Genomic DNA, 26219 nt, shown 5'->3' with positions numbered 1-26219 from the left:
TTAAAACCTTTGCTGTATCTGGGAGCAGGTAGCTATAATACAGAGGAATCCCCTTTCTTTTCCTTCTTCAGTAAAAGCTCTTTCTTAATATAAAGGTCCAGTTGCTGCTGTTTCTTGTACAGTGTGCAAAGCACAGCAGTATGTGGGCAGCAAACTAATGCAAAGTGTTCTCCTGTCTAGTGTTTCATTGGTCCTTCTGCCTGAGGCTTTGCAACCTTGGTCTTTTTTAGTTAAAATCTTTAAACAATGGATTATCTGTTTTCAAAGGCTTTAGAGGATTTGAAATAGCAGTCACCCTTAGGCATTTGGCTCAAGATTACAGCAATAAATACATTCATCACAGCCCCCTGGCCCTTCTAAGAGCCAGGCAGTCATAAGATTACCTCTGCCATATTCCTCTGCTTCTAACTCCAGTGAAGTGTGTCACGCTGTTAAGAATTCGAGGTAAGCCCTGTTCTTCCTGAGCATTTGCACTCAGATGGTTTGTAAGAAGAGGGGGGAGCTGTGTGTGGTGAGGTTGAGAGCACCTGCAATAGGCAGACTTCATTCTTGCTGCAATGTTGGCTTTTACAGCATTACCAATTTGTATTTTCCAGGAGATCAGAAACCTTTTTGGAAAGCCTGGTTTGCTTTTTTCCCCCCAAGGTCCAGCAGTCTGAAAATTTCAAAAGGCTTTAAAATTTTAACATTGGAATGTAATTTTAATCAATATTGACATTTCCGATCTTTGTGTGCCAGCTGCTGTTCTTCTGAATGATGTTTCTGGGACTGGAAGGCCCCGTGCCAGAGATTACAAACCAATTGCCACACAGTTGTGATATCTGACGTGGCAATTTCTGTACGAGTGCTTCCTGATTGCACTGTTTAAAGAGTCAAGTAATGTTTTATTCTGTTGCTGTGAAATCTAAAGTAGTTTACAGATATCGGATGTTCCGCTGTGTTGCTTTGGAGAAAGATGCCAGCTTTCAGAAGGAGACCCAAAAGTCAGTTCTAGTAAAAAGCTACATTTTCTAAAGCATTTTATTTCTGAGTAGAAGAGCTGTTTGTTTTGTGACTTTACACGGGCTGTGCTTTGCACAGTGGGGCTTACTTCTTCTAAAGAGAAGCTGTATCTCAGGAAAGTTCATTGCATAGAGAGATCTGTGATGTCTGTATATCTGTGAAGATTTCGCTCTTAACAGCTTCTGTTGATTTTCACCAAGTGCTATTTCCCAGCCCTGAGCTGTTATCACACCACGTCACATTGCTCATCACAATTAAATAATTTGTGCTGGTTGGCCACTGGCTTTATCAAAAGACTCTCCCAACACAGGTATGCAAATTGCAAAGAGAAAATTGGATTCTCTTTGGCTTTTGTACTTTGCTTCATTTTATTTTTTCTTTCCAGCAAGTAAATAATGATAAACATTTATTAAACTACACTGTATGCTTTCAAAGTTTATAACACACATTACCTTTGCCTTGGGAAACTTCCATCTTACTTTTCAGCAAAAGGTGACAGTATTTAAAATATTTGTAAATAGAGCGAGTCAGCTTCAGCACTTTGTCACATAAATTTTTATCAAAAGATGGTGGAAGCATGGAGTCTTTGGGGGGCTAGTACATGCAATGTTTGCAGCATTTCTTTACTGTAGCTTTAGTCTTTACCACCCTTCCTTAATTCCCTTTCCAGGGAAAAGTAGTCTCTTTTTTTTTTTTTTAGTAGGTGGATAAGAATTGGTAACTTAACTGAGCAGTGTATCAGGTTTGTCTTTGCCATAGAGTATCTTGGGATGGAGGCTGGGGTCATTTTTTAATATAGATAATGAACATAAACTATAGTGAACATGAATATCTGTTACTGTGGTTTTGACTATCAAAAAGAATAGAAGTATATATACAAAATATATGTAATATGTGGTTACTGGTATTGGCATTACACCTAGAATGCTCTTTTGTGCTCCCATGAGAATTAACTGAGAGATACAATGTCAAGGGAATAGCTATGTCTTTAGTACGCTAAAGACTTTGTAGGACTGGTTAGAAATGCTGAAGATGCCAGCACCACGGGGCATGTGTGAGCCTGGGTCTGAGCCTGATGTCTCCCCTGGATTGCTGATCCATGCCTGTTGAATATGGTCAGCACTGGAGCTGTACCAGAACTGAGAAGCTGTCCTGTAGGCTGCACTCTGCAGTTTCTGTATAGAGGGGAGAGGAGGGAACTCCTGTGCTGGGATATCCCAGTGTTGTGAACTGGAGCAGGCCAGCATACAGACTGATGGTTAAAGGAGATGGAAGCTGAAGCTTCTAGGCTGTGGGAACTATGGCTGTTGAAAAAAGATTGCAGAACCACAAAATAGTTGGAAGGGACCCACAAGCATCATCACATCCAGCTCTTAAGTGAATGGCCCGTAGGGGGATCACAACCTTGTTCTTAGCGCCATGCTCCATCCAATGGAGCTAATCTCAGTCTGATTTGAGGAACTGGGGTTCATAGAAATGGGTTTCTATGAACTGGGGTTCATAGAAATGGTGGGTGTGCTGAGGTGCTACTAGGTTTTTGGGTGCTAATGAAATGGAAAATACTGCATCAGGTGGGTACTGCATCTGTCAGCTTGTGTTGCCAAAAGAGAAACGTTAGACAGGGAATTGACAGATGACCAGCAAGGATGGGCAAGCGTGGCATGAGGAACATGAGAAGGTTAGATGGGAAGGACGGGTTTTGGAGGAGAAAGGAAGATGAAATAGCTAAGCTACAGATAGCAAGAAGCAGATATAAAGCTTTGTAGCATCTTCCTGTGCCTTGGATGGATTCTAGGTCTCTGAATCTGAAGACCTGGCTGTCAGAAAATACCTAAAACCTTTTGGCAATGCTGCTTCAGTTCCATAGTTCTTCCATCCTGAGAAAAACCACCTATAGTTGCTATAACTATAACTTATAGTTAGCTCAAGATGCCCCTGTGGCTTATCAGATGATTGCTCAGCCCATGTGATACCAGTGGGATGCTTGTGTAGTGGAGTTTGTCATTTAAGATTTTGCTTTAACATTGGAACTGTAGACACAGTTGGAGAAGAGACCTACATGGAGGCATGTGTATGGATGTACTCCGCTACGTTCAGAAGGTTGTGAGGACAAACACTCATAACATAGAACATATCAGAATGAGTTTTGTTTGAGCAACTTTGATATGTCCCTCTTATATAAAACAAGTTCTAACATGCACGAATCATAAAAATACAGTGGAAAAATTTAATTTTTCAGAAGTTGTTTTAATTCTACCATCTATATGTGCTTTATTGTAATTACTGTAAGGAAGAAAGCATGCTACAGATTGAGGATTACTTTCTATCTCCTGGTATTAATTGACCTTTTGGAAATCAACAGTGTGAGTAAGCATTGTTTATGTATTACTTCTTGTTGGTGTTTAAGAGTGGTATGTGCAGTTTGCAGCTTTAAAATACTCTGTCTTGGGAGCTGAGCTTGCTCAGACTTTTTTCCCTGCCTTTGGGAAATAATGAGTTGGAAAAAAAAGTTGTACCTTGAGTTACTTCCTGTATTTTGTCCTTTGGTCTTCTCTTCTGTGACAACAGCATCAGTGTTTTGGCCTAAATGGTAGTGAGGCTTTGCTAGAGTGTGGGGAGAAAAATAAAGTGAACACTTGTAGGGGAAAAGGAAGCGGAGAAGTTGAGGGTGGGCGATTCTGTGAAGCGCTTAATATAGAGCTATGAGTCAGCAGTTTCCTTTTGCAGTCATCTTGTCCAGATGGGGTATTTTCTTTTACCTTATCAAGCCAGCCTTTTTTTCTATCCTGATTCTATACGGGAAAAAAAGCCTGCAAGAATAACATGCAGTGGCACAGATGGTTTTTTTAGGTCATGGAACTCAGAGCAAGGTGACAGGCAAGAATCCACTGTGGGAGAGCAGATCCCACAGATGGAAGGATAAGTGATGGTCAGATCCCTCTCCTAATTCGTCTCCATTTCCTAGCAGCCCAAATCATTGAGCACCTTGCATTTGTGTTGCCTGTGAAGAAGTGTGCAGTTCCGAAATATGTTCTAACATAATAACTAATAAGCAAAGTCTGTAGACAAAACAAGTTATTGTGAGTGAATGAGAGGAAATCTTTTTAGACTCAAAAGTGAAGCAATAGTTAGAGAGGTATGGCTCCCGTTTCATCCCAGTGGCATATTATCAAAGAGTAATTTCACTAGGTACACTGTTTAAAGTTTCCTTTAGAAGGGAAAAGACTATTACTTTACTATTGTTTTCTACATAAAGAATTCAACATTATTTTCCAGGAGAATTGCTTCCTTTGTAATTAATGTGTGTAGATATTTAAATCTGGGGGCTCTTAGTGGAGTTGCTGTCTTTTCTGTAGACTTGCGTATCTTTTGTTGCATTAGTATTTGTTTTGCAGTTGATGATTCAGCTGAGCAGTCCTGTGGTCTGGTACTTCATTCTTGAGCAGTTCTGAACAAGAATATCTGTGTGGTCAGTGGTTCCAGGTACTATAACTAAAGCAGACCCATTTTTCCATATTACCTAGTTAAAATCCACATCTTCACATTGAATAGACTAAAGAAGTTAACGGTAAGTTGATCACTATGTTTAAAAAAAAAAAGCTTCACCTCTGCGCTGTTACAAGGCCAGCTTGTTGTAACGCTGCTGCTGACAACCTGCATGCAAATTTTGTGATGTGTGCCTCTTCGGTAACTTTGTTGAAATTCTTTATTTGGAGTAGTCAGCATACAGATTGAACAAGAAGTATAGGATGCAGCAAATGCTGGTGTTACTGCCTGCTGACCTGTGGCTGGTGTGGGCTTCATTTCTGAGGGCTCTGCAGGGCTGGTTGTGAGCCACCTGCCCTTAGGGCTGGAGGGAGGGCTGGTGGTGGAGTGGGCATTAGATTTCCCAGAGCAGAAAGTTGGGTCAGGAGACAGTCACAGACTTCGCTGATGGATTTAAAAAAACAAACAGCAAGTCAGTCACCTTCTCCTACTTCTTCAGCAGCACTCAAAATGAAAAAGTCACTGCCTACATTTTTCTATGTTTAAGGACAAACTTACTGTGCAAGGTGTTGAGGATTGGGAGAGAAACTTAGGCAAAAGAGAGAAAATAAACGCAGAAAAGCCCTTTCTAAAATGTTTTTGAAAGGAGATCTTGGTTTGTGATTGACCTTTTCATTTTGCACCCAATGTTGAATTCAGCTGTTTTGAAGCTCTAGGTAGTTTGTCTGTGCTAGAAGTAATTTTTTGGGATCAAATGAAAAATGACATTTGCTTAAGGACTTTTGTGAAGTGCTCTTGCCTTTTATTTCGTCTGCATAACATACATCGGTGGAAGGTGCCTGTGGTATGCCTACTATAACCCTGCTCCTTGACTTCTTTATTAGCAAGGAAGTACTTTTATTTATTTGTTGGTACTATTTCAGGGAAAGGTGAACACAGGTGAATTCAGTAGAGCACAGATTACTCTGAAAATAGTTAAACTGAGTTTCCCATCATGGAAAGAGAGAAACAGGAGAGCAGTAGCTTATCTCCACAACAGGTCTTTGTCCTTTCAGTGTTCGTGGGTAGATCTCGTATCGTCGTTTGTTTTTTTTCACAAGACTTGATAAAATGCTGGTTCCCCAAGTAGGTGTCTCTGAATTGTGTCACAGATTCACTGGAAGGATGTGTGCAGTGAAAGGGGTAGCAGCAGATGTAGTGTCTGTGTCTGCTGCATCAGAGAGGGAATAGAGTCAGGCAAGTGGGACCATCTTCACTTACAGTCTGTGTTGACAAGGAGGAGATCAGTGAGTACCTATCATATTTAACTTCTTAGCATTAGGTAAACATGCCAAAAGTCTTGAAAAATGCTGTTTCACTGACATTTTGTTGTATGAACACTTTGAATGGCTCATCCAGACTGAATGCTCCTTGTCATAACCTCTCTCTAAAGTGCCAAAAGACCTTTTCTTGTACATCTGAAAAGCACAATGTCATCTCTACTTGGTTATTGCCAGCATCAAATTACTCGAAACCATTGCATGAGCTTTTTGTCATTTCAGAATTAGTGGTGATCTCATCATTAGGCCTATCAGAGACATCCTTTAATATTTTAAAAACTGTTGAATCATCTGGAGTTGTTCTTCCAATAAATGGAGAGATTATTTTACCCAAGTAGAACCCTGATGGCTAACATCAGGGAGATAGTAGGTCTCTTTAGCCGTACTTAGATATCCATCCATGTTTTCCAATTGTCAATACAAGAAAAGCTGAAATCAGGTAAGAGTACATCTGAAGATGGATAGCAAGATATTTAATCTATTTCAGGGACACCGTTAATTGCAGGAGATGAATTAATGGCTGTGTGAGGCTCTTTAATGGGGGAGAGGGTCACACAGTTCATATCCAGGTTTTCGATGATGGAGAGGAAGCCAGCCAGCACACTGATGGGGTTTAGCTTTTGCTGCTCTAAGTAGTTCTCGCCAGATCAGGACAGAAGGTCCAGTTCATGACAGTGAAAAGTATAAGGAAGTGCTTTACTCAGCTGCTCGAACAGTTTGTGGTGGATGAAGAGACCAAATTACTGTATTGTAATCTCAAGTAGGTTGTTCATTGTATTTCTTTCTTTCTGTCAATTAGTTGAGTAATCTCAGTAATCTTTATGTATTGTTTGGCTGGTTTTTATACGTGCTACCTCAGATTTCTGTAAAACAGCATCATGAGGACACCAGCTGCTTCAAACTTCACGTTCTGCAGGTAGGAATCACATATAAAGGCAAGTTCAAATGAACAGTACTCCAGTGAATGGCTGATTCATACAGCTGTTCAACCATCAAGGGAGGTGTGAATCTTTCTGGTATACCACAGTTGTGCTGACATGCTCAGAAAACTTTGTATTATCATCATTCCTCGTGGTAATGGTATTGCTGGTCCTCTTGTTTCTAGGCCTGGGTGTTGAGCTGTGAGGACGGTGCTCTGAGCTCTGCCCTTCAAGCCTTAGTGCAGGGGCACATAAAAGGTAATCCTGCTGTTAAGAAACATAATCTCAGGCAGAGAATGTGCAGTGCATGCGTTGTCAGTATCTTTCATACTGATTGCAGCATCTTTACAAATTACTGTGATTGCAGAGTCATTGCTATTTGTGAAATTGTTCCTCTATAAAAAAGATCTTGTGAAAGGGATATTGACAATTTTTTGTTTGAAGTAGTGGTTTAGTTAGAGATACCTTGCTGTCATCAGAAAGGGAAACTGTCAATAATACAATGAGAGTAACAAATGCAGTTCTGGTCAAAGGAAATATATTTCACTCAGTACATGAATTAGCGTGTGGAACGTATTGCTACAGTACATCATTGAGGGTAAAAATGTATAGGGTCAAAAATAAGCTGATATTTATGGGTCAGTTATATAGACAAATCCTGCAAATGAAACCAAACTTTTTAAGGTCTTCTGGACAGCTTCTTTGAGCTCAAGGGTGTCCGTAAGTGTAAAGAATAGTAAGAAGGACTGTTTTTCCTTACTCCTATTTTGCAAGTTTGTCTTTAGGACTTTCTTCTGCTAGTCTTTGAAATACCTGGAACTGGACAGTAGAAATGGTAGGAACTGATGTGAATGAGTTCTAGGCCAAATTCAGAATGAGTTTCTCATGTCTTGTATAATTTTGAAGTGTTGTAAATAACTATGATTCTTGTCAGATCACAAAGCAATTACAAATATCCCATTAAAAACAAGGTGTTAGATTATTACAGGAGTGATAAAATATTTGGTAGAAATGTGGTCTGCATTGCAGATAAACACTGAAAATTGGAGTTTTGATAGGACTGAGGAAAAATGTAGTTCAGGGGGGTTTTTTGTCCTCCTATTTTTTTGTGGTATGCTCAAGAGCTGTAACAGAGAGTAGACCTAGTTGTTACTTGGATGGATCACGCAATGGCACATCTTCAACTTGTTCTCAAATCATGTTCAATTTAAATGAAGTCCAGTGTTAGCTCGTTTTGGACAGAAGTCTGTGTGCTGTGGGGTTTGCCTAAACCTTTGTCCTTGTTGAGAAACTGAGGAGAGGTTACAGGCCTGTGCCAGTGCTCAACCCTTGCTCCACAGGAGTGTGGCTTATAAGTGAGCAGTTTCTGTGCTGGTCACAAACACAAAAGTATTTACAAAACAGTTGCTACCTCTCCTAGATGATTAGGCTTCTCTTTGGGGGTTTTTTGGGCAAAAAGGTAACATTCAGATCCTTATTGGTTCTGTTAGTCACAGTTCTTAAAAAATTCTCTTGCTTCATGTATTTGGAAACTGCAGTTTATGAACAGAAGGTCACATCTGTATCTGAAGGCCAAATTACTGATACTGTTTTAGGGAGTTATTGTTTGCTGCCCATTCAATCATCAAGTGCCAGTAAATTAATGATAGCAGTGTACTGCTGTTATAGCATGTTATCTTTTAGCTGTATAAAACCAGGAAGACTTGTCAGCAATAGAAGATCTGAAAAGAAATGGTTTAAACAATACAGGCATTATAATTTCGGGCATCTTTTTGCATTTGTGTGTCTGGCTTATGCTTTTTCACCTATATGCTGGCGTTTCTTGGCCTGAGCTCTGTTCCCTTTTTTGTTATGGTGTCAGATACTGGCCTCTCAGACAGGCATGACTGACCTGATGTGGTATCACAGTTCATAAATAGCCTTTGAAAATTAGGGCGTCATCCCAGTTAGGGCTGAGCTCTGTGTGTTGGAATTGCAGTGGTGGACCAGGACTGGCATGGTAAGGGATGCTGCTGCCAGGACCTGAGGTGCATTGGGGAGGGATTCATGGTCTCAGGCTTGGAATAGTGGAGGAGGGAATGGGAAAGAATAAAATGGGATGAGTGTATTTTAACTGATGTTTTCTGGTTTTTAGTTTTCCTCATTTACAAGTTCACTCAGTGCGTGTTGATTAGTTTTGATTCTTTGCTACCTCCTTGACTTGTATTATTTCAAAGTCCCAGTTGTTTGACATGTTAAAAGATTTTTGCATACAGGCTGCTGGAAGTACACAGTGCAAATGGGGAAAAGAGAAGCCTTTTCATAAGAGTCCAAACATTTATATGCCATACATTTAGATGCCAAAGGCACCTTTGTGTAACAGCTGTTACTTAAGAATGGCGTTTTTTATTATAATCCACTGGAGAGAAACTAATGCTATTGAAAAGTTACTGTTTTGTATAGATATGTGATATTTTTATATCTGTCCTCTTTTAGCGTATGGTTGTTGTGCACAGTGCTTTATTGCCATCTATGTCTTCTTGTCCCACCATTTTCCTTCATATCCTGTTTTTCCTTCTCAATGCTGAAGTCAAAATATATGCTGCTAAAACTAGGGATTCTCTTTTTTGTATCTTGGAGAATAAATTTGTGGTTGGAATTGTTTTCATCCAAGCTGAAATTCTTTCTGCTTTCCTGCAATTTCTTGGATGCTATAATTGAAAGGATGTTGGCCATGTATTAGTGCATATGTGGCTGAAAAGAGTATGTGGAAGTCAAAAGCTGATATTTTCTTTCCTTCTGTTTTTAAAGACAGAAACTAACTATAGTGAATGTTAAACAGATGGCCATGTTATTGCATAATAAATATTTGAAGAAAATTAAATTATGTCCTGCCTGTTTGCTGATGACAGTTCCAGCCCCCATAGTAACAGCAGTAATAATAATAATAGGAGGATTTACAGTGTATTTATTTTTTAATTCTCAAAGTGAGCTACCTAGCAAGGTCATTTAAGGAGATATTTTTTAATGTGGGAAAGATAAGTGATGTACTTGAGGTCATCCAGCATGTCAGAGAGTCTCTTGAAAGAGCATGCCAGCGTCCCCTTGACTTCCAGACAGTATGTTTCCATTTTAAACCATGCTGACTTGCAAATACATACTTGAGTACTTCCTACAGAACTCTGGTTTTTGATGTGTTTTTTTTCCTTAATTCCAACCTAATTGTTCATAAATGTTAAGTTGCCAAGAGGAGATAATAAAACAAGACTTGCATTCCTGTCCAGTGTACTTGAGCGAAAAAACCCCTGCACTGCAGGTCCTCCTGAGAGTTTTGTTGTGAAGAGATGGTGCTGGATGCCAGAGAGATGATGAAGACTTAGCTGAAATGAGGGGTTTTATTTATACAGCTGAGTTTCATCTTGTGATATTAATAGCATATAGTCATTTCTTTTGGATAGAGGGGATGGATACTGTATTTAGCAGAGGTTGGTGTGCTGCTCTTTCTGCCACGAGCCAGAAAATCCCATTGCCTTTAACCGTTCACATGCATTACCTGTCTTTACTGGCAGGAGTCTTCTGTAAGTCATTCTGATGTTGCAAGTTTGAAAGCTCTGTAAGAGATACAGGATGAGGACAAGAGCTGCAGTAGTTCACTTAAAGATGAGAAGACTGGACAGCAGATCAGGTTCATTGCAGCAACAAAGTTCATCTGGCCTATGGGCCTTCCCCTTTTCTCAGGATTCTGCAGATGTGCTGGAGGGCAGGTTGAGCAGTTTATGAACTGTCTCAATTACCCATTTCCTGCTAACTTTTACTGATACTTTTCCATCCTTGCCAAGTAATTATATCCCGTAATAGAAGTGGAACTGGTGCTTATTGCATGGTAATTTGCATGATGGGAGTAGTTTGTTGCTGTATTGCAGCAGAGCATGTAATCTGGTGGGTGAGTGGGATGGTTTTTGGATTTGTGGGGGTTTTTTTCCAATTGGTGGGGAAACAAGGCCTGGAATTCTTCACTGCCTCTATATAAATTTGTCATCTGTCCCAGGGTAAAGATATATTAATAGTATCCTGATCTCTTATATGCATGGTTGGTCCTGTTGCCTAGATACAAACATAAAGTGATTAGAAAGATAGCATTAATACAAAGTGAACAAAATAGGTCATAAAACTACCCAGTTAGATGTTTTTCCCGTGTGCCCACCATGCATGCTGGTACTTGACTCTTTTGCTCGCTTGTTGCAGATTGTGCTTTGCTGTAATGCTGCATTAGGCTTTTCACTAAGCTGCAAGTGTAACCTGTGTCATATTTTCTACCAGCTCTTCTTCTCTGATTTCTTCACTGTTCTTTGAAATAGACCCTTATCAGTTTTTCTTACATCATTTGTATCCTTCTGTGGTCTGTTACCTTTGCGTGTCTTTGATCAAATGCTGTTGTGTCTTCTGAACTTCTTTCAGTATGCAGTTGTATTTTTAGTTTTTGGGTACTGCATTACTCTTCTTGGTAAATATATGCACTGTCACATAAAGGAGTGTTAAAAACACTACAAAAGCCCCTTGTTTTTTAACATCTCCCTAGGGCCTTGTGATGGATTTGTTAGGGCTCTGGGGAGATGTCCCTTTCTAACCTAGCTTCTGGTTTATCTGTTCACTTTCCATTGTTTCTTGCAATGTTTCCGATTTTCTTCATAAAAACATATACTCGCTTCTGATACCACTCTTGGCTTTTTTTGCATGCCTTTTTTCAAGTGTAGATGAAAATGTGACTAGTTTGCTTTTTTTTTCAGTTACTCCTTTATTTCTTAAGGTCTTCACTCTAACTTAAGGTGTGATTTTTCTCTTTCCAGCTGTTCCAGTGTAGCACTCCATCATGCTGTAATTTCAAGAGTGAAGTAACTAAAGTAATTTTTTACTTCTCCTGATTTAACAACAGCTGCTGGAGGTGGACTGCAGTGACAGAGTTCCTAGTTTGCTTCAGTTGTGAAATAAGCTGTTCACTTAAACCCTGCTTGTGTAGGCCTTTGGTATGAACTGGCATGAACTTATGAGCAGGGAAGAATGAAAATAGTGATAGCGGCTTCCTAAATCCAGGAATGTAAAGATGACATTTCCTGGTTTCTTTTGGAGAATTGTTGCGTGTTGTTCAGCCACCAGTATTACTGTGAATGAGCGTTAGGCACAGGCATCATACATGTGTGTTATTTGGTGATAAGGGAAAGGAATACAGGATTGTTTTGTTAATTAATGAGCTATAACTGTGATTAGAAAATTTGACCAAGGCTGCTTGCTCTGCTTTTCATGTGGCAGTTCACTTCATTGCTATCTCAGTTCTGTTTGTGTAAAATTAGGATTAATACTCTGTTCTACTTGTGTGCTATATCCATTTCTTTTGAAAAGTATGTGGTACAGCATCTGTCTTCCGTTAGCCATACAGAAATCTGATTACATATACAGATACAGTTAGAATCCTAGAGTGGTTTTGGTTGGAAGAGACCTTAAAAATTATCTAGTTACTAGCCCTCCTGCCATGACCAGGGACACCTTTCCGCTAGCCCAGGTTGCTCAAAGCCGATCCAACCTGGCTTGAACGCTTCCAGGATAGGGCATCTGCAGCTTCTCTGCATGACGTGTTGCTGTGCCTCACCACCCTCATAGTAAAGAATTTCCTGCTAGTATCTAAACAAAACCTGCCCTCTTTCAGTTTAAAGCCATTCCCCCAAGTCCTATTACTATGTGCCCTTGTAAAAAGGGCAGCTGTGTGTTTAGGTAGATACATAATATGCAACAATCCTAACCTTGGCTGAAGCCTTTTGGTGTGTGCTGTAATGTAAACAGAAGTGAGTATATAGTTGAAACAAATGATACGAGATTTTTCTCAATGATTTGGTCACAAAATACAGATTCCTGTTTTTAACAGTAGGTGACATTTTTAAGTATTGTCATAATTACTGTGTGATGGCTTTCACATGTCATATGTCCATGCACAAATACATTAAAGAAAGGTTGCTGTCTGTCATTTCATGATTTTGTTTCTTTGATATCATTATCATTTTATTATAACAACCGGTCTCCTTTTTGGCTTACTTTGAGGCATAGAATGCACTGATGAAAAATAGGAAAGGAGAAGAGAATGCTGTATCCAGTCAGAGAAGTGATACGTGTCATACAGTGTTCTGTTCTTAGTACCTAATCAGTTGTTTTGGAGAAAGTGATGGAATATTCACTTTTTGTATTATGGAAAATTGATCATTGGAAGAAGCTGACCTGGATTGCTCCCGTCTGAACTCAGATTATGTAGGACTCTTGTAGCCTTTCTCTCTCCTGTATTGTGGAACAGTGGACTGCTGCAGATGTTTTTGCACACCATATTTGAGGAAAGATGAGGACCAAGTAGAAGTAACTCAGGAGAAAGTAGTAGCAAAGAAAACATGACCTACAAGGAGAGAATGCAACAATCAGGTTTATTCAGGCTGGAGAAGTTAAAATAATTCAAAAATTTTTCAGTGTGCTGCAAAGAGAAAAAAAAAATCTCTTCTATGTTCATACAGCCCAGAAGTAAAGGGCTTAAATTGTATAATTAGAATTCAGGAAAAGCTTTGCAGCAGCAGAAGCAGTTAACAGTTAAGCAGTAGACTGGACTGCCTGGAAACCGTCTGGATACTCTGTCCTGGAGGATACTAGCAGAGGTAACAGGCAAATGTGTTGGAAATGCTTAAGGTATCACTGATCACACCTGAGAGAATTTTCTTCCAAGCCTGTTGTCTGTGATTTCAAGGGTACTGAAATAGTTTCTATATAGTCTCCCTTCAATTCTAGTCGTATTCTTTGCCCTGATAATTTAAATTGAATTTTCGTGAGGATTTTTCTTTCTGCTGAATATTGCTTTAAGTCAAGCTGGACTTAAACACATTAAAGGTGAAGATACAGGTTTAGAAAGTATATGTTAGAGAATGCTAATATATATATATATATATATATATATATATATATATATATATATAAAAATGTTATATTTTTTTTCCTAAACATCTTATTTACTTTTTTTACAGTGCTGATCAAATGACCGTTTTCACTGACAGACAACAAATTTTTACAGGATAACTACAGGAAATTTATAGATCATAATTAAAGACCTCCCTTTCTTTCAGTTTATTTTTCTCATTTGCTTTGTTGCTGTGGCCCCGGACTGCCCAGGAGTTCTCTCTCTTAGAATTTCCTAAAATAATATACATTATTCTGTGTGTTCGACCTACCTCACTCAAGTTGCGTCCAGATGAAATGTTATTTCAGTTTTTGCTTTCTTTTGCAATTATTTAATAACAACCTGAAAGAAAATAGATGCTAATCTTTGAGAGCTCCCCAAATACCCTTCTTCCACACTCAAAACTGATCAGTGATTCTTGTTTCATTTCTTTTTGCTGGTTTCCTGCTTGTGACAGTACTTTGTTCTTCTTGCCTGCACAGTGACTTGAGTAGCCCTTTGTGAAGGACTCGACCAAATCTTTTGAAAAAGTTCCAGTAAACAATGTGTTCTTGTATTCCTTTACTCCATCAAGTTTTTTTCTAATCCTTGAAAGAATTCAGCTCCTTAACAGATCTACCTTGTGTTCAATTCATCTTGTCCCCTCAACTATGCAGAAATCTTCACTGTTCACATGCTCTTAAGGATTCTCCTTCTGTCTGTTCCTGAGAAGTCTTTGGGTTTTTGCAGACTTCCCAGTTACAGGATTTCAGGCTTGCTTTCTGATGCTAAGGTGATGCTTACAAGTGGGAATTCAACAGGATCCCATGGATGTTTTTCAGCACTGTAAGTTCTCACACAGTCCCACTCTTCTGTCCCTGCATAATCTGTGCAGATTGCCATTACAAGTATTTGTGCAGATGCACAATGCACTGAATCTAAAATTGAAAAATAACCTGGCTCATTGCAGGGCAGTGGCAGCAAAACAAAGGCAATGTGCAGCTGGTTCATGTGTGGGGAGGGGAAGGGAAGGGAGACAGCTGCTGCCTTCTGACTGCACCACTGGCTTAACTGTGTATCATAACTGACTTAAGAGACATCAGATTGTGTGTTTTGGTCTTTTACTTTTGCATTAGATAATTTAGGCTGAGAGTAGGAAATTCTCAACAGGAAGTCACAGAAATGTAAATATAGTAGTGCTGAAAAAAAGTGTATTTGGCCATGTGGAATTATTGTATTGTTGTATCTTACCAAAAAATGTATGGATTTACACACAGGGTTTTTCTAAACTTGTAAGATGCCGAATGTTAGAAGTGAATTAGAGGTAGACGAAGACACTAACAGAGGACCTAGAGATAGTAGAACTAATCAGAGAATATCAAAATAAAGTACTTCCCATTTGTGGGGAGGCACTGGGGAGAATTCAGTCAAAAAAATTTAACTGGAAATGTGTTTGTGAGTGCTCCAGGGTAGGAGTGAAACTGGAAAAACACTAGTGTTTTCAAGCACCAGAAACCTTTGGAGTGAGTAGCTGCGAAGCAGATAAATCAGTTTACAGATGTGTCATGGTAGCAAGAAGTAAATTAATGTGGTTTTGGGTTATAAAAATTAAAGAGAAGTTCCTTCTTGAACAACTGTGTGAGAGTTAACTAGCCAGGTGTACAGGCCCAAACTTCTTGTTTCTAGACAGGTATAAATGAACTGAAGAAAGTGGAGGGACAAATGACAAAGGAGTACAGACCAAGGGACCCACAGGCACACATGCCTGCTTGGGCTATATGATAAGCAGAAGTGTAGCTGAGATGTGATAAGAGTCTACAAATATTTGAAAGGCATGTACTTGGAAGATAGAAACTAATTAAATGAGTAAGGGGCATAACTAGAAACAAGGGAATGAGATTATAAAATATGTTAAAGTATGGAATAGTCTGCCCAACGGAAAGGTTGGAAGAACAAATACAAAAAAACAAATATGTAATACAGAAGACTGGTAGAAAGATTCAGGAAATAATCTAACATCAAAGAGTCAGTTTTCTAATGAGAATAGATTGAATAATTTGGAAATCTCTTTTACCCATTTAATTTATGTTTGCTTTTGAGGTATTAGGGCAAGTTGGCAGCCTTTCTTAGCTCTTTAATATTGCCTCCCTAATGCTTCCTGCTGATTCAAATCTACCTTATTGCATACCAATCTTATATGCTACCTTCCTTTAGGAAAAAATTGTTTAAAAAAGGAACAGTTGGGCAAACAGTATGAAAAGGTATAAGGGAAGAAGAAAGGTGAGTAAGTTTCAGGAATGAATTTTCAAGAATGGTGTCTTGCTACGTTCTGCTTCAAAGCTGTAGCTGCAGATGAATGGGAGCAAACTAATACTGGATATAGAGGTCTCGTTGCACTGGTTTGTTTCTGTTTGCATCTAGGTGGGTGAAGGTTAAGGGAGCTCTCAGACTGTGGGTTACCGTTTGTGTTATGTGTGGCCAGCCTGCACATGATGGGATGGCATGGACAGGACATTCTTTAATGTGGAGGAAGGCAGCAGAGAATTTTTCCTTAATGAAATAAAATGCATCTTAAAATCCCATTCACAAAGTCAGTTTGGCTGCATCTGAACGGATGGGGAGCAGCCCTAAGCTGCTGTCTGGCTGTGGTGATAGGGTAAATAGTAAAATGTGTTCAGGTTCACTGCTCCCCTCAGCAGCCTCTTGTCTGGGTAGGTGCCAGCTGCCTGCTGGGCTCTGGTGTGGTGGAGATGGACAGTGAGGAGTCATCACATGAGCTGCTGCCCAAGACCCTGACTTACATGAGAAAGGACTTGCCTATGCTTGGCATTTGCTGGGTGATTCCTGTAGAGTGGAAGGCAGTCCTGGAATTAATTTGAGGAGATGATTTAAAGAATTTGGAAAGTGTACCAGTCTGGGGATTTCCCTTTGCAAAGCAAAAAACCCAGAATCTTTGTTTTCAAACAGAACTAGGAGAAAGCAATTTATGTTGTTCCATTTAATTTCTGTATGTGGTCTCTACATATCCCCAAGATCAGCTCAGTTGGTCAGAGCATGGTGCTAATAACACCAAGGCTGTAGGTTTGATCCCTGTATGGGCCATTCACTTACGAGCTGGACTCGGCCATCCTTGTGAGTCTCTTCCAAGTCAGAATATTCTGTGATTCTGCTGTTATGCAGTCTGCACAAGAATTTCAGTTGCTGTCTGAGCTGTGGTATTGAGGACTTCCTACGGGGACATGTTTTAACTTTCTCATTACGAAGAAATGTATTTGTGTGAAATTTAAAGCCAAGTTCTCTGTCAGTTACAGTAATGGAAATTAGAACTCTCTTGCCTGGTGGACTGTCAACTCTTAAAACAAACCAAGGTTTCTTAGCATATTCTTTGCCTCCTGCTTTTCCTTTTATATACGGGGACTGGTTTCAGTGATTGAGAAATACTGCCTTTGCTTTCACTTGACATGTTTTAGGGAGACACAATAGTGTGTGCACTGTGTTACTGAATATTTTCTGTTTAGAACAAAGTGGTTGGTCACACAGCCCTTGTGCAATGCTCTTCATACATTTATAAAATAAAGTACTCTTTGATCTTTCTTTCCTGTGTATCTCTAATCTAGACCCGTTCTGCTTTTTTTTTTTTCCCCAGCTGGAGGGTGTACTTGTGAGCCAGGCATTGTTGACTTTGCTCTGTGTGTTGGCTTGTGAACAAAGGCACTGCTGAAAAGGTGAGTGCTTAACTTCCATCCTCTTTGATGCAGGTTTATGTTCAGAGGAACTGATAAATTCAGACTTGCCAACTGATAAATTCAGACTTGCCAAACCTGTCACCTTAAACTGTATCTAGGTTTGCAGTGGAGAAAGTCTAATCTACCAGCTCATAAAATTGTGAGCATCAGCCATCGAAGCACTGTGAGACTCTGGTTTAGTGTAAATTGTGTGGTATTCTGCAGCATTGGAGGCCGCAGAAGCTGAAAGGTAGGCATGTTTCATCTCTTGAACAGATCTGAATTTAGACCTAGAGAAATCTCTGAGACCCTGAAAATAAACAGTGATAAAAATACAATACCCACCCTGTATTCTACATGGAAAGGGATGGCTGAGAGGCATGCATGACTACCTGTTTTCTACACAGTTGTGTGAATTTTTCATCAAATTTTACATTTGCCACATCAACTAGCTTCTGAAGGTAGCTGAGGTACCTGAGCATTAACTGAACAGGCTTTTATCAGATTGACAAGACTATTTATAAGATGGGGAATAAGTTTAATGGCATTGCTCTGCTGTGAGTACTTACCAGGAGTTTTTCGAAACCTTCCCCTGCAGTCAGTGAAATACTGAGTGTGCCAGGCATGCAAAAGTGCAGTGACTAAGGGGAGTGTCAAACTTAGTTTATAGGAAATAAACAAAACTTTGTTTATAGGAAGTTATTAGTACTCTAAAGAAGGGTAGGTGAAAGTAAATGTGATATTGTAATGCCTATATTAATCTGTTTTCCATAAGACTGTATTAACCATCAACTTGCTAAATTTCAGGGTGTATCTTTGAAACCATGAAAGGCAAGGCAAGATTCTTCTCCTCTTTTTGTGTATAGATAAATTTGTCTGATAAAGCGAGATCTTGCTCTGTGATTCTCTTGCTCTGTGATTGTAATGAGAAAAACCTATCTGACTAAGGACTCTTGCAGTCTCCTAACTGAAGGACACTAAAATCAGTAGTCTACTGCTTACAGCTCCAGAAGTAGTTCTGTGTGTCAGAAATGTGTCCCTGGATGACATTTGATGCAGCAGTATGCATCGAATTTAAGATTACAGTTAGGTTTGGCATGTTTCCTCTATTGGGAAGTGGTGAGGAGCAATCATGAGGAATACAATATGAAGAAAGATTTGCAAGCAAGGAATAATTTTAATTTAAGAGGTGGCAGGTAGATGTAAGGATCTGTCCTGTTATGAAGTTGCAATTTTATTAAATAATCATAAAGAATAATTCTCTGTACCTGTGGGGTTGTAGAGAGTAATCGTTTCTAATAAGGTCGAGTTCAGCAATTACCCTGGTACTCTTGAGGCTAAGCATTTTTGGTCTTTCTACCATTAGTGGCTAAGTCATGTGAGACTTAGTGGTACAACTGAGCTGAGTTGGAAATGGCATTTTGGGTTTTTTCTTCTAAAGCTTGCTTTTGTAGACAAGGCCCTAAAAGCAAGCAAATCTTATGTGTTGAAAACTGTAAGGGCGGGTACGGACCATCCATGTGGTGTTGTGCTTGTCCTTTAGAAAACATGGATTCCTTAAAAAGAAGCAGCCCTCCCTCCATCCCAAGCAAACTCCCTTAACTTTATTTTTCAATGTGATGCTTTTATAAAATACGTAGTTTAAGGAATCTGCATCAAGTTGCTTCTTTCCTCTTGTCATTTCTCTCACCCTTCTAAATGAGTTACCGTGTGCCCTGTGCCATATCCATGTAATTGGCTGAACTGTAGATGTTTAGTGACTTTGTGCAGCTACAAAAGCAATATATAATGCACAAGTCTGATTTTTTTTAATCAGACAGCCTGATGAGACCAGAGATAGAAGAATCACTGGATTTAGTGATGTAGTTTTAGGTATCGAAAGAAGCTGATTGCTCATCTCTCCTGTTTGGTAGTAACTGTTTCTTTGTGCTGTGATTTGTGATGCAGGAAGGCTTAAATATCTTTCTTGATACCCATAGATTCTGTAGAGGGATCTTTGGAGTCCTTAATTGGCATACTGCATTTTTGCTTCCTTTTCCATACCAAGAGAACTGATGATTTGGAACTGATTGTAAGTACATAGGTTTACTGCAGGAAAACTTTCTAAGACCCCTTTTGAGATCCTCACTCACACCAGAAATTCAGGGACAGGAAAAAGTTTGGGTCCTCTATGTTGGAAAGACCAGATTTGAACAAGGAGTTCTGTTCTGCTGAGAGCTCTGGGCATATAGGGCTGTATTAGCAGCAGCTGCCTGAAGCAGGCCCTTCTTTCTGAGGCATCTTTTTCAACCAGACATCTCCCTCTCCAGTAAGCAGTAGTATCCTTGTGATTCCTTGCAGATGCGCTGGCTGTTGTGGACTAGAGTGTATGAGGGTGGATATTGCACTAAATTTGGTGTCTCTCCCAAGTTGGCAGGATTGTTCCAGCTGTCGGTGACTCACAGTAGCCGAGTTGCTGTCTCAGAGTTCAAGTTAATGGAATTTGCAGTTCAGTTTCCCTTGATTTGTTTGGCAGAGATGAAATTTCCCATGAACTAGCAAGAGGAGGAGGGAGATTCCACAAAGTAGTAGCTTTGAATGTGTGTTGGGTCTGAAAAATTTCTGAGAGGTGCTGTCCTTACTTCCTCAGCTCTTCCTTGGGAATAACTCTTTGCCAACAGTCATGCTTTCAGGTGTTTCCTTTTGTTTTGTCTAGCTTCTTCCACTGTGCTTATTGCTGACAGTCTCCAGTTTCCAGAACTGCATTAAATATGTGATAAATGTGTGCCACATGATTGTCATCTTACTCTTTCCCTGAATGGATGGCAAACTTCATTTGGATTTAGAGGTTTTGTTTTCTCAGCAGGGTAACTACTATGTTTATGCCAAAGAAAAAGGGCACAAATGTCATCAATGCAATTCATTCATAGAATTATTTTATTTACTGAGCAATAAGTTACATTTTATCCTGTCTTTTTTGCCACTTGACATTTTTACCAAACAGGTTGTCTTATGGTAATATGAAGGGATTTTTGAAATAACTGGGGTGTACCATGTACAGTGGGGACCTGTTTTTACGTGTTGATTTTGACAGTGGTTCTAGTAGTGTGTGATTCCTCTAGAGAGCCTGCTGGACTCCAAGAGAGCTGTGTTTGGATGTAGGCAGTATTAAGTGCTGGCTCCTGATCAGCACTGGTTCCTCCAGAATCAGTAGGAACTTTTGAATTTTGTTTATTTTCTTTGAAGACAACTGTTAGGTGACTGAGAATCAGTGTCAGTTTCCAAAATAAATAGGTCTTCTGAAGCTTATTTGCCTTCTTGTTGCTCTATTACAGAGTATCAGAATGTTGGAAGCAAGTTCAGTCTCAACACTTGTGGCTCCATTATACTGCATGTGAACCTTGGGCATGTCTGTGAAGAGTATTTTCTAGTTCAGGGTGGTGTTAGAAAATGCATGGAAGTCCAAGAAAATAGCAAGTGTTTGCTATTCAGTGTTGTGACTTTTCTATTTTCATTAATCTATTAAAAAGAAGCTCTAAGAAGCCAGGGTAAGAAGATGATATTCAATTCACCAATCAATAAGCAAAGAAGGGAAGAGGTAATAGATAAAATTTTATTTTCTGGTTATACTAAGCAAGAACAGCCCAAGAAGATTAAATGTGTATGTGTTTCAGACTTCAGGTGCATTTTTCCATTAAACAGGATTGCCTTCTCCTCTCCAGTTCTACATTAGCTTCCTCTGTGTACCATTTTATAAACAAGACCTATAATCCTGTCTTTTTCAGTGGTATCACAGATAGTGAAACTCCTCTGTACGTAGCACATGTTTGCCACATTGAGTTTATAGGGCATGCAGTGAGGTTAAGGACCCTTTCAGGGTACTTTTCTCCATTAATACAAAGTACTTGTTTTACTGTCTGGTAAAATCAGTTTTTTATTTTTGTTACATTCACCATCACGAGGAAATATTGAAATAGTTTTCCTGCCCCTGACTTTATCTCAGGGCATGTGGAGGGCAAGAGTTTCACATGCTGACTGCTGAAAACTTGTTTATGTGAATGTATTAAGAAAAGGTAAAATCAACTTTTTACAGCTAGAAAGTCAGTATGTAGTAAGCTCAATTACCTTAAATCGAGGTGTAGACTTCTTATTCAGAAAAAAGTTTACCTGAGTTTGCTGTGTCTTTGGCTTTCTTTCTAAATGCCTGAAGAGTAAAAGCTCCTTCTGTGAATGTCAAGGGATTTTGTAATGATCTCCCCTACTGATCTCAGTGACATATTCAGTTCTGCAGAAGTCATATAGTACATGCAAAAATTCTTTATCCCTTGGTTTTTTTCACCTTGGTGTTGTTGCACTGACTTTGGTGGTTGTTCAGAGTCCTAAGAGCCGTAATTAGTATCAGGCTGATTGGAGTAACCTATTTATGGTCTTAGAAATGTACTAGAAATTGTGCTTAGAAATGTACAGTAGGTGATAATACTGAAAATATTGTGTAGATACTGTTCATTACCTGGACTTCAATGTGCAGTGTTTTGTGGTCACTTTAAAGGCCAGGAAAGGATACAGGAGAACAAAGGGCAGAGAGCTACATACACAAATGAGAAGTACCACAGTACCAGATAAGTATGATTCTAACTTTAAAAAAATATTGAATACTTCAGGTAATTTAAAGCCTATCAGGCATGCATGACTGATGGAAAAGAGGAATAAAAAGAGCCAGATAGAAAACAGATATAAACTCACACACTACAATGTGAGAGTCGATTTCTAAAAACTGTTTGTTTCTATGAATATTTGAATTTAGCTTTTATTGAAACGTTTCAAAAAGGTGGAATGGCTTATTTCAAATTGTCCAATATTTGGCCAACATAAACTCCAGCTCTGAATTGTCCTCTTTACTATCATACAGTTTCCTGATTTTGTGAACTAATATCATTAACTACAGGGAAATAGCGCATCAAAATTCACTGTTTCTAGAAGGAGTTTTTTGTAGAAGGGGGGCTCCCACAAAAGACTTAATAAATTCATCTTACTTTGTCCTCTGCTCTACCTTTTCACTCAGTTCTATAATTTGTAACTTTTGTTCTTCCTTGCCCTCTTGATAGTTCAGAATTCCAAATCATTCTCTCCTTGCAGTTGCTGTCTGAATTCATTCGATCTGACTTCTTCAGTCTAATACAGGAAAGCTCAGACAAAGCATGTAATCTCATGTCTTGGAAGTTAGAAATCAAAAACATGTGTTTCAAGTGAGGAAGGGACTATCTCCATCTCGGAGTACCTGAACTGCTGCCCTAGGTGGCTGGTCCTGTGTCAAAAAGTGAAAAATCTGATAAATTTCCAACTGTCCTCAAGATAGCCAGTCAAAACCAGAGCTTTTAAGACAAGAATACTCTAGACTATTTCTTTTACTGAGCCACTTAAGGGACTCTGAATGTAAGGGAATTTGCTCTATGTGCATGTAGCATCAAAGGCAGTAAGCAGTCTCAGGGTCAGCTGTGCAGCACTGACTAGTTGGCAAATTGTCTTCCCAACCTGGAATGGCACCTGGGGCTTACTGTTTGCCATGTAGTTTTTAAGAAAAGTATGCATTTATTCTTTTGGATCCATAATGTTTTAAAAGTGGTTTACAGCTGCATGTCTGTTCCTCTCTTCTCCTAGTTCTCTATGACTCTAACTTGTGTTTGAGTTGTTTTCTTGCTCTTTTTTCTTGAGCTGAAATGTTTTATCTTGTCATAAGAAGAGGTCCCTCTTGCTTTTGTTGTCTGTATTGTAACCTCAGTAGCTGAATTTGACGTACAGTAGTTGCTTACTTTCCAAGACAGTAGAGGTGAGGAAAAGCAGCAGCATGAAGTGGGTAGGTGCATCAGTGTAACATATGAGAGAATAGTGTGATGATAAAAGGCAATGAGCTTCTAAATAAGCACAGGGAGAATGTGTGTGTTAGAGAGGGAGGTGTCTCAAAAACCTGTGTTTGTTCTCTTGAGGCTCCCGAGTGCTATAATTGAGTCAACATGTCAAAGTGAAGTTATGTGCTGAGCTTTGGGAGCAGGGAAAACTGCATCTTCTGCACATACGGGGTTTGGATGAACCCTATCTTACAGCGATAATAAGCACTCTGCTTTTGCACTGCTGAGGCTACAACTCAACAGAATAGCTGTCCAACCAAGTTGTATAACTGATGTCTCTCTAAGAATTGCTTTAAATCTTTGGTTGGGAAGCTATGAGTAATTGGCTTTGCCTTTGTTTCTGATGCGGCTGTGAACAAAGATAATTGAACGGAGGGGAAGATGACTGAATGCACTATTGAGATACAGGCAAAACAAACTGAAGGGGTCTTCCTTAATTTATTTCTGAGTCTCAGAGAAACAAGTACCTGTACATCTTGCCATATTTCTTATGTTGGTGTAATGTTTTGGGGATATACTGACTTTTCTTTACTGTTGGATTTTTGTGTTTTAAATGGATGGAAAAGGGTTGATTACAACCCTTCGTCCTAGCGGTTTGTTGCAGCCTTTGGCTGTGTGACTTCATGCATGATGCTGCACTGGCAGCTCTCTCCTTGGCCATAGCTCACTGCAGCACTGCCCTAGGAATTCATATGAAATTGAAAGTCCTTTAAAGTCAATGTTTCCTTGCTAACATGTGAATTTTGTCTTGATTGGGTTTTATGTAGAATATCTACTTTTGGTGCTTTTGTATTTTATAAATCATGCTTACTGACATATCTGATGTTCCGATTGTTTCCATAGTGACAGCAATGGCAGAAACCTGAAAAAGGAAGGTGACAGCATTGTATTTTTAAGATGAACTGTTTTACAGAGGAATGGTTTGAGGGGGTGGGAATACAGCTGATTTTTTCAAGCAGTAACAGAATATATTTTTTCAAGCAGTAGTACTTACTTGGAGGTCAGAGAAGAAAGATTTGGTTTGATATTTTGGCATTTATTTGTGTGGGGAAGCAGTGAGCACAAGGTTAATCTTAGATAATATGAGGTGTTTTCAGCAACATCTCCTTTCTTGCTGCTCCAAAAGATGATAAAATCTTGAAATGCAGAAAACTGAAATGTGCAGATTATCTTCACAGGAAAGGTAGAAGTCAACATGCCTGTGAGAAAATGTGTAACATACTTCTGCTTCATAATTTCTCCCAAATTCATAAAGTGCAGGAAGCTTTTAGCATTAAAATTCAGACACAAAGCCGTTAGTGAGAGCTTCAGCCTTCTTTTCTCCTTTGGTAAAATCAGTCAGTTGTCTTATTTTCTGGGAACAAGGCTTTATTACCTTTCATTACATATCATATTGTTTGCATTTGAAAGTAATATACCTTGAGAGAATATAGGCATTGGTTTAGAGTCCATGCTGCAACAGAGAGGGTTTTTTTTTAAAGTGTTTTGTAGGAGACACAAGCTTCCCTAACGTTCCCTTTTGTAGTTGGTGTTGATGCTTCTTCCTGTCGTGCAGTCACTTGAAGCAGTTGCCTGAGATGTGATGTATGCCCACTGTTCTTATATCAGCACAGGCAAGTGAGAGGAGATAATGTGGGAGATGCTTGTAAATTATGTCAAATATTTTCATTCAGAGACGTAACTTTTTTCTGTGAAGCATTGGTTAGCATTCTGGTTTAGTCACCATACCCGGAGGTATTTAAAAGATGTGTAGATATGGCACTTAGGGACTGCAAAGTCTACCACTTGGTTTGATTTAGGTGTACCTGACAGTGCCAGGTTAATGGTTGGGCTGCATCTTAAAGGTCTTTTCCAACCAAACAATTCTGTGATTTACAGTGTGCTTTTCCTGCCCACCCTGTCACAGTGCCTGGGATCTGTGGTCAGGTTTGGGACCTTGTGCCCAGGTAGTTCTAGAAAGAGCCTAGAAAGAATAAGTCAGGCTGTGTTGCCCATCTCCAGGTGGCAGACACATCCTCCAGCCCTGGGGAAATCAAGCAGGCTGACAGTAAGACACAGGTGCTACACTCTAATTTAACACATTGTTAAATTCATATTTCTTATGCCTTCCAGCCAAAATATGGCATCATACTTTAAACTGAATATGTGTTACATCTTATTACACTGGGGGAGAAGAAGCCAGCAGCTGGGAGTTTGTGTTGCTTTTTAAGTTGCACAAGTTACTTGGTTATCTGTGCCTTGAGGCCTCTTTGGTCACATCTGCATTAGTACCTCAGCTGGTTCTTCTATCATTGTGGTGTCTTGGGAGTGGAGTGAATAAAAATACGTAATTTATGATTCTTTATATTTATCTGAAGTGTTCTGGTCAGCTTGTTGAAAACTGTTTGATTCTGGTTTTCCATTCACCTGAAGAAAGGGGAAGTTTCCCAGTTTTTTACCAGCTGGGATCACTGTGTAAAACAGGGAAGTGATTAATAAATCATGGGAGAAGTTAGTTGTAGCAGAAAGGCTAAAGAAAATTGTCTCATCTGTTCTAATTAATGTCATCTTATTTTCAGAATGATACAAGTTTAAATCAGTTTCTTCTTAAGAGACAGGTTCATTTATAGATACTTAAATTGTTGAAATGCTGGCTTAGTGGAAAAAAAGATTGGTTAGTTGGTGTTATCTCCACTCCTTCACTGCTCCCCTCCCAAAAAAATCCCCAACCCATTGTTTTTGTATTATTTACACTGATGGAGTTTTAAGGCATTGCATAGTGTTTTGCCTTAAGTAGTGTCCTGTGTCCCAAGGATACATTGGACATCACATGTATTTCAGTAGCATTATGAAATGTGGACAGAAACAGACATTTAGACATGCCTCTGCCATGTGAAACGTATTTGATTTCTTCATCTGTAAAACTTACAGGTTTAAATTCACAGCTTCTTCCGATCCCCTTA

General features: G+C 39.3%; 1 long non-coding RNA gene across 1 annotated transcript in view; it reads left to right on the top strand.

Annotated features, from left to right (window-relative positions):
* The window catches only part of LOC120410242, an 88490-nt gene that overhangs the window by 10742 nt on the left and 51529 nt on the right, over positions 1 to 26219 (top strand). Inside the window, exon 2 of the long non-coding RNA XR_005602231.1 lies at positions 17314 to 17392. This is a non-coding gene — a long non-coding RNA (uncharacterized LOC120410242). The remainder of the gene's footprint in view (positions 1 to 17313; positions 17393 to 26219) is intronic.

Source organism: Corvus cornix, chromosome 6 (assembly GCF_000738735.6).
Source record: "Corvus cornix cornix isolate S_Up_H32 chromosome 6, ASM73873v5, whole genome shotgun sequence".
NCBI lineage: Eukaryota > Metazoa > Chordata > Aves > Passeriformes > Corvidae > Corvus > Corvus cornix.
The sequence above is the reverse complement of the archived record's forward strand: the minus strand, read 5'-3'. Positions and strand labels throughout refer to the sequence as shown.